General features: G+C 38.0%; 1 protein-coding gene across 3 annotated transcripts in view; it reads left to right on the top strand.

Moving 5' to 3' along the window:
* The window catches only part of PCMT1 (protein-L-isoaspartate (D-aspartate) O-methyltransferase), a 42,525-nt gene that overhangs the window by 501 nt on the left and 32,464 nt on the right, over positions 1–9,560 (top strand). The gene's annotated exons all lie outside the window — the stretch shown is intronic.

Here is a 9,560-nt window from a genome sequence, read left to right as displayed (position 1 = left end):
TGGGGGGAGTGGGATATTGGCTAGACCTCCGAGAGACAGGAGCTGGAGCAGGGAGGACTCCGCCCTCGACCCCCGCATCCTCATACCTACTCCTCCCGTCCTAACTCGATATAGCTGCAAGCTTTCTCGCCTATTCTGCACCCCCCCCCCCCAATCCCCCGCCCTCCGTTTTTTCCCCTGGCGGGAGATGCCACCGTCTGATACTGGCGAGGGGAGGGAGAGGAAGATGAGAGTTGCTGTCACTGCGGATGCTGGGAGAAATTTCTGGGACGGCTGTCCATTGGAAAGCTTCGTAGGGAGCTGAGGGAGGAAGGAGGAAGGATGCTGTCCTTGATAGACTTGTGTTTCAGGAGCTTTCAGAGGTCCTGGAGGTCCGGCGGACCATTGTGTTCTGCGGCCCGTTTTCACTTTTATCAGGGCCATCGTATGCTTTAAAAGCTGTGCATGGAAGTTTTCTCTACACCTTTGCCTTTAGTTATTGTATTCCTTCCTCTGATGATAATTTTAGGGTGGGATGAGTGCTGTGTCACTTTCTTTTTTTAAATTGAACTATAGTGTCGCCGTCTGGTCGGGAGACCAGAACCGCAGTCTATAATACTCTCTCTCTGGTTAGAATTTATAGCGCTCTTCTTTGCCACTGACTTTGCAAATAATCACAGCCGTGCCACGTGGTATTTTTAATTGTTATAGGTTGTTTAGCTTTTCGCATGTCATGTTTTCGAATTCGATTTGTAACCTCCTTGAAGGCCGGGACTTTTTTTTTAGTATCTTTGAATCCCCTCATCTTAATAATCATTACTTTTTAAAAAAATAAATGCCAATTAAGTATATATTATATGCTTGGATCTAGGCTAGGAATACTAAGATTAGTGAGAGAAATAAGTAGCATTGGCCGACACATGGTTAGTTCTTAATGTTAGTCATTTTTTTTTTAACATAATGTTCCAAAGTTGGAGATTGTGTCCTTAGTGTTTAGTAAAGAATGTTTGAGGAGGATACGGCGCCCCACTCCAGTATTCTTGCCCTCCAGAGAATCCCATGGACAGAGGAGCCTGATGGGCTACAGTCCACGGGGGTCGCAGAGTCCGGACATGACTGAAGCAACTTAGCGCTATATATATATATATATATATACATATATATATACATATATATATGAAGATAGATATATATGAAGATAGATATATATATGTATACACATATATATATGTTCAAAAAATGTTTAGGTTTAAAAGCCCTAACATTGCCAGTATTCACTTTATGGAAGGATACTTGATTGGAAATGGAAATATATGTGCAGTATCAGTGTTAAGAGTGATTTAGGTTCTCATAGACCAGAAGTTCAATATGTTGTAAATATTTTAATAAAACTTCTTAAAATTATCTAGTGCCTACACACCTGAAACATTCTGTACTTGAATTCTGATTAAGTAATTTTCCACCAGCAGGTTATCTCAGTAAACACTTGGCTGTGGCAGAAATTTGTAATCAATCAGGCTCTTGAAGACTCTCCTTTTTGGGCCAAATTTGTAGTAAGCCAAAACTAGATCTTTTCCCAGTGGTTTTGTAATCATTTTAAGGTATTGCATTAAATGTATTCTTAGCTGAAATTTCTAAGGATGTTTTCCTATCAGAAAATTTAATGAGAAATATTTAACATATATGGATGTTGATACTTAGTTTTATACTAGTTCTATGATTAGTAAGAGGAAATAGTGTAGGCAGATTGTTTAGCCTTTTCATAACGCTTTTGCGACTTTAGTTTCAACTTCTTGCTTAATTAATTTGAGCCAATAGATTTCATATTTATTTAATAGTTCACTAATAACACTAGTATTTGCTCACATAAAAATTTCAGTTGGCACACACTGAAAATTTCTCACTCTTTCCTGGTAATTGCACCACTGTGTATTCTTCCTTACGTAAAGGCTTCTATAATGCTGATACTGAAGTGAATATGGATTTGCAAATTGGAAGAGGAAGCAAATTACAGTTTTTTTTTTTTAATCAAATAAGGTTCATGATTGGTTTCATTTTAATATTTTATATTAATTTTATTGAAAATACCTACTGAGGTGTTTCTTCTACAAGACATGATAGAAGTATGATTTCACAGTTGATATTTATAGATTATTTTAGATTGTAATGATACATTCATAATATCTCATAGTTTATGTTTGTATTGATAACTGCTCTTAAGTGACTGCCAACTGTGGTCTAAAACTTTAGCATGCCTCAAAATCTGCTGGATCACCCGGAGAGCTCATTAAAACAAATTAAGACCGATTGCTGGGGCTCAAGAATTCACATTTCCGACAAGTTCCTAAGTAATATGCTGCTGCTGTTCTGGAGACCACACTTTGAAAATCACTGACGTAGAGAACTGAAAATTATAAGACTAAACCCTGCCAGTGTTTCAGTTGAATCATTTTTATACTTTCAAATAAAATTTTAGGGAAAAAATCTGTAGCAGGCCTGCCCAGCAGAGCTGCCTGTCGTGTTGGTATCTGTGCCATTCAGTACTGTGGCCACTAGCTACATGGGGCACTGAGCATTTGAAATGTGAGTACACCTGAAGAACTGGGTTCTGTGTTATTTAAATTAACTTTGATACCACATGTTGGACATCACAGGTCTTTAGAAATGGAAAATAGATATTTTATGGCTATCGACTGATAACATGCTCATGAAATGTTAATTCAAAACAACTGAGAGCCTGTTTAATCCAGGGAATGTGACAATTAATGTTTACATTAGGGTTTATTTTCTACTTTTATTGGGATAATTTTATGCCGTGGTGAAAGGAGAAGAAGGGGGCAGGAGTGGATGAGATTGAGAGGTTGTCTGCTAGAGCAGGGATGTCCAAACCAAAGTGTTTGTGAAAGGTTAACTCTGACTAGACTTCAAATACTGTATTGGTCGCTTAAAACAATGCTATTAATTGTTCTTTTACGTATTTTGTTGTTGTTGTTGTTGTTAAAAAAATTCAGTCCACTACCCTAACACATCAGTTGTTTCTAACTATATTTCCCTTGCAACCTTGAGTGTGCCATTTGCATGTATAATGTATGTATAATCTGTGGAAACAGTCAACTGACATTTGACTATCTTCTATGTCCCATACACTGGAGATACAGCAATGAGAAGCAAACATCTTCTCTCTTGAAGCTTACTTCTTGTGGGAGCAGACAAAGAGAATATATGTCACATGATAAGTGGCAAGGTAGGGAAAGAGGATAGGGAGTATGGGGTGGTAGGTTTGCAGTTGTAGGGGAGAAGGCCTCACTAAGGTGTTATTTGAGTAAAGATTTGATGAAGAAGAAGAAATTCAAGCCATGCAGATAGAGCTGGGGGACAGGCATACTAGACAGAGAAAATAGAATGTGCTAGATTTGGACTTGGGGTGTAGGAGAAAGACTGATGTCAAGGATATGACACAAGGTTTTAGACCTGGGCAATGGGAACAATTTACCATTTTCTGAGTTGGAAATAATAAGTGAGTGAGCCGCAGGGATTTGGGGATGGGGTGTGCTAGGAAGTGTGGGTGAGTAGGAGTTTATTTGGGGAAATGTTTGGTTTCAGTTGCTTAATAAAACATTAAAGTGAAGACCCTTAATAAGCATTTAAATTTTCAAAAATTTTTAGCTTTTGTATCCTTCTTTATTTCTACAAATAAATTGAAATCATTTTCTTATTCTGTTTGGAGTGTCAGTTCTTATCCACTAACAGCATAACTAGTGGAAAAGAGAATATTAGTTTTATCATGTGCATTCATGGGCTAAGTGTAACAGGTAATAAAATGCTAAGTGATTCTTTTTTAGAAATTTGGGCCTCACTTAGAATGCAAAAAACACTTCTTTGTTTTAGCTTATGTCAGTCTTATGGTTACACCCTGGTAAGTAAATTTACAGTGTACTGACTAAAATTTAATAGAAAAACTTTTGAGGAAGAATTTTAATATCAGTGTGTCTACTTAAATTTAACTAAAATTAAAAATTCAGTTCCTCAGTCATACCAACCACATTTCAAGAGCTCAGTGGCCATATGAGGTTAGGGGCTAGACTGAACAGTGCAGATGTAGAACATTTCTATCATCATAAGAAGTTCTTTGGAGCAGCACTAGATCTAGATGATAGATTATATTACATTCTATTCAGTGTGATCTTAGTTCATTCTGTTGTGCTGTTCCACATATTTTTATTAGTATTGCACTTAGTTAAGACCAACATGCTTTAAGTGTAGCAGTGAAATACTGAAGATTTTCAGACAAGAGTGGTCAAGATGACAAGTGCACCAGCATCTTACATGATGGTTTGATGAAATGGAGGTGGTTTGATTTAGCAATGAGAAAGCTAAAGAGAGCAGTAGTGTTTATTTTAAAATTAATTTTTATTGGAGTAGCTTTACAATGTTTTGTTAATTTGCTGCTGGGCAACAAAGTGAATAGTTGTACATATATCCCCTCTTTTTTCAATTTCCTTCCCATTTAGGTCACCGTAGAGCGTTGACTAAAGTTCCTTGTGCTATACAGTCGATTCTTGTTAGTTATTTTATATGTAGTAGTGTGTATATGTTAATCCCGATCTCATCCCCTGCTCCCTAGTAGTGTTTACATATTTGAAGGAAATCATGTAGTGAAGGGTCAAACCAGGACAGATGGGAGGCAGATTTTTGACTCATTATAAGGAAGCACTCACAAAGCAATCCTAACAAAGATTTGGCTTTGAAAAACTTTTTTCTGTCACTGGATATGTTGAAGCAAAGAATTATCGACCATTTCATTGTAAGCGATATTGTGGAAGAGATTTGTCCTCGGCTTTCACTACATAGTAGACCTCTGAGGACCCTTCCAAATCCAAGATTCCACAATTTTAATCACTTCATGGTTTGCATGAAATCACATGTGGGGAGTGTATGTGTGTGTGTGTGTTATAGGAGAGAGCCAGAGAAGTTAACATTTGGTTACCTATATTTTAGAGTTTTGCATGACATTTTATTTTGTCAGAAATGTAAGGAGTCCAAGGAACATGCTCTTTTGAGAAGTAGCATCAGAACAGATAATTGTGTATCTATTAAGAGTGATAATGGTTTAGAGAAAGATGTATTTTTAATAATCTCTGATATTTAGATGATATGCTTTATCATAACTTGGTATCACTTAAAATTTTTCTTTGATTATGGTTTATTATATAATTTAAAATTAATCCCTTTCAGACTTTCTGTACGGAGAATATCTCAGGTTCTACTTACCTCCTTTCAATGCCTAATCGTTCTAGATGGGAAGTAAAAGGAAACCATTTTGTTGATTTCTTTCTGTTCTCCCTGGCATTTTGTTAGTGGGGAAGAAATAGAGAGTAGTTGATAAACAAATGCTCAAGTCATAAAACTAATACAATAATGTAATAGTTCTTTTTTTGAGATTTAACTCTGTAACAAGTTACAGAAACTTAGTTTCTGTATGACTTGAAATCCATCTGTAGCCTGTTTTCTTATCTGTGTTTTCAGTGCTTCATACCAGCACAGGATCTTTTTTTTTTCCATCTCTGCCAGGATTGCTTCCAGTCTTTTGTTCTCCCAGATCAGAAGTCTTGTAATAGTTATTGATTCTTTCAGATTGTCCCGAGATTAACTCAGTAGTTATTACAGATGTCTTTCACGGCCAACCCTTTCACTGTATTTTCATTGATTGTACCCTAGCCTAGGCTCTTAGTTCTTACTTGGAGTGATATGCCTCCAACCGTCTGATTGGTCATCTCACTTTGAATTTCTGTCCCCTCAGGTTCATGCTACGCCTTGCACTGCTGTCTTAGTATACTGCTCTCTGTTTTGTCACTGTTCTGCCAAGATTTCTGTGGCTTACTCTACCAGTTGGAAATACCTCTTGCTTAGCTTTCAGGCCTTTTAGGGGTCTTCTACAACCTGTTCCCATGCTTCCACTCCAATCCTATTGTTCAGACTGATCTCATTTTACACATACAAAGTTTGTCTCCTGTAACAATCCAAGTATGAACAAGTAATTCAGAGTTAATATGATAGTTCTATGGTCTTGGAGATCTGGGCTCCTTTTTTCTCGTTGTGACTGCTAAAGTGTTTCCCTTGTCTACAAAGTTGAAGTTAATTTACCCCCATTATTTCCATATTCCAGCTGATGGGAAGAAAAGTAGGAAAAGGAGAAAACCCACATTCCTTTTAAGGGCATACATAATTTCTTCCTGTGTTCTCATTGGCAAGAACTTAATTGTAGGCTACATTTAACTACAGAGAGGCTAGATAATGCCCCCAATTCTACCACTGTGAAAGAAACAGAGACCCTGCCGCATCTTATATCTTGCTCACTGGAGCCTCTAGTGAACACTTCTAATTGCGCTTTTGGGTCTTCTGGTGGTTGTCCTTATGTCTTTAAATAATATGCTTGAACTGCTATTTCTTCATCAGCTTTAGACATCATCTGCTGACTTCCTGACAAGATGGATGAGTATTTACACCCTTTTAACTTACTCCCTTCCCCACATACAGTTATATTGTAATTTCTGCTTCCTCTTTTGTGGTTACCTTTGTAACTTTGAGTAATATACTTTAACCTCAATTTTTTGTTCTATAATTTGTAAACTGACACTATACTTTAACCCTTCCACTTTGTAAAAAAGGGTGCTTATTTTTCAACTTACTGGTGGCTATTTTACATTGTCAAAGTTGATAACATTTCATTTGGTTCTAAGCAGTAAGTCATCTGCACTCTGTTAATTTTTAATTGTTGAAAATTAATAACCATCATCACAAACATTAATGATTGGGTCAGTACCTCTCTGAGCTATGTAGTACGCGATGAGTTTATTCTCTGCTCTTTATTTCTAATATCACAGACCCCTCTACTGTTGACGGGGAATAGTCAAATGTTTTTCCTTTTTTTTTTTTGCTGTATGGCTAGTGGGATCTTAGTTCCCTTACCAGAGATTGAAAGTGATGAAAGTGCTGAGTCCTAACCACTGAACTTCCAGGGAATTTATATTTTTCCTTCTTTTACACTTTTATCTGGAGAAGGTGATGGCACCCCACTCCAGTACTCTTGCCTGGAAAATCCCATGGATGGAGGAGCTTGGAGGGCTGCAGTCCATGGGGTCGCGAAGAGTCGGACACGACTGAGTGACTTCCCTTTCACTTTTCACTTTCATGCATTGGAGAAGGAAATGGAACCCACTCCAGTGTTCTTGCCTGGAGAATCCCAGGGACGGGGGAGCCTGGTGGGCTGCCATCTATGGGGTCGCACAGAGTCGGACACGACTGAAGTGACTTAGCAACAACAACAACACTTTTATCAGTTTCTTGAAATCATGCCACAGTTTACAGTTCTTATATAAATTATGACTCTTGTATAGGGTTTTTGTCCTTTTCTTGGAATTTATTTCCCTTTTCACCCTTCCCTATTCCTCAAGTTGAGAAGAGAAACAAATACCTTCTTAACATGGGTCTAATTTTTTCAAGTTTTTTTTTGTTTGTTTATAGCTTGGGTTCTGTTGCGTTCTCCTTTCTGGATTCTGCTAACTTCTTATTTGGATCAACATTAACCATTGTTATAATTATTTAATTAGGGCCCTTGATCCTTAGGGTTCAGGAAAATTGAGCGTGAGTGGTTCTAAAGCTGTTCACTAATTCAGAAAACCTAGTAGTAACTGCATGTTTACCTATAATTAGGCTGTACAAATGAAGTGAAACAGTACTTTGCTGTTTGCTAGAAATATTGCAGGGCACTGGCAGTTGTATATGTCAGATTGTCAAAAATGGGAAAATGATTTAATAGCTTAGTAACCGTAGCTTGCTTTAGGCATCTTTCAAAATATGGAATCCTGGGAAAAATCAAATAACCTTGTAGTGGAAATTTTGGAAATCACCTAATCATAGTCTAAGAAGTCTTTATCCTGAGCCTTATGCGTTCAGCTTCTTAATAAATGACTGGTGACATACTTTTAAAACCTGTTAGTTTTTTGGTGTGTGTGTGAATTCTATATCCCTCTATAGATTAAGAAACCTACCAAAGAAACTCAGGTGAGTTTGATAGATGTATGTTGTCTAGCTTAAGGAAAGTAACCTCTTTAATATACTTGATTTTTAGAATGTGCTGGCAGCAATGTGTTTGATTTTATATATCACAAATGTTCTTTTAGAGAAGAATGTGTGAATATAATGGTAACTGGAAGTGTTGAGTGAGGCTGCTTAACCTGAGAAAGATAAAAACGTGAAATGATCGTGATTTGTTTAAATGTGTAAAAAGTGTTGGTTGGATAGAAAATTCATTATATTCTGGGTGACTTTAGAGAGTAGCACTAAGGGTTTATGTAAGTGAGTTATAAAGAGGGAGATTTCCTCTTAATATTGGGAAGTATTTTGATAATAGGCTTCCCTTGTGGCTCAGCTGGTAAAGAATCTACCTGCAATGCTGGAGACCTAGGTTCGATCCCTGGGTTGGGAAGATCCCCTGGAGTAGGGAAAGGCTACCCACTCCAGTATTCTGGCCTGGAGAATTCCATGGACTGTATAGTCTATGGGGTTGCAGAGTTGGGTACAACTGAGCAACTTTCACAGTTCACACAATTCTGATAATTAATGTAGTTTAAATATGAAATGGCTGTTTCACATCGTGCGGCTCTTCAAGTAGAGATCATGGTACCAATTTATGAAGAAGTTAGACTTGATGACCCTTCTGACTTTGAGAGTCTGAATTCGTGTAAGTCACTAAGCTATTTGAATATGGTAGTAGTACAGTGAAGTGGTCAACAGGAATCTGACATCTCAGCTTCAATGGCCCTACCCCTCATTTGCTCTGTGATCTGGAACAACTTAGACTTTCTGTGCTCAGTCTTATTATCTGTAAGATGGAGTAATAATGGTGCTTACTTTATACGATTGTTAGAGATAATGTAAGATTGCTTCATAGTTCCTAAGTTCATATCTCAAAAGAGATAGAGTGTGTGATGTGCTTAGGGTTTTTTCTGGCATGTGGTAAATATTCAGTAAATGATACCTCTCTTATTACTCAGTTCAGTTGCTCAGTCGTGTCCGACTCTTTGCGACCCCATGAATCGCAGCACGCCAGGCCTTCCTGTCCATCACCAACTCCCAGAGTTCACTCAGACTCATGTCCATTGAGTCAGTGATGCCATCCAGCCATCTCATCCTCTGTCGTCCCCTTCTCCTCCTGCCCCCAATCCCTCCCAGCATCAGAGTCTTTTCCAATGAGTCAACTCTTTGCATGAGGTGGCCAAAGTATTGGAGTTTCAGCTTTAGCATCATTCCTTCCAAAGAAATCCCAGGGCTGATCTCCTTCAGAATGGACTGGTTGGATCTCCTTGCAGTCCAAGGGACTCTCAAGAGTCTTTTCCAACACCACAGTTCAAAAGCATGAATTCTTAGGTGCTCAGCCTTCTTCACAGTCCAACTCTCACATCCATACATGACCACAGGAAAAACCATAGCCTTGACTAGACGGACCTTTGTTGGCAAAGTAATGTCTCTGCTTTTGAATATGCTATCTAGGTTGGACATAACTTTCCTTCCAAGGAGTA

Source organism: Bison bison, unplaced genomic scaffold (genome assembly GCF_000754665.1).
Source record: "Bison bison bison isolate TAMUID 2011002044 unplaced genomic scaffold, Bison_UMD1.0 scf7180017864483, whole genome shotgun sequence".
In the NCBI taxonomy this organism is placed as follows: domain Eukaryota; kingdom Metazoa; phylum Chordata; class Mammalia; order Artiodactyla; family Bovidae; genus Bison; species Bison bison.
This window is presented reverse-complemented; position numbering and strand designations above follow the sequence as displayed.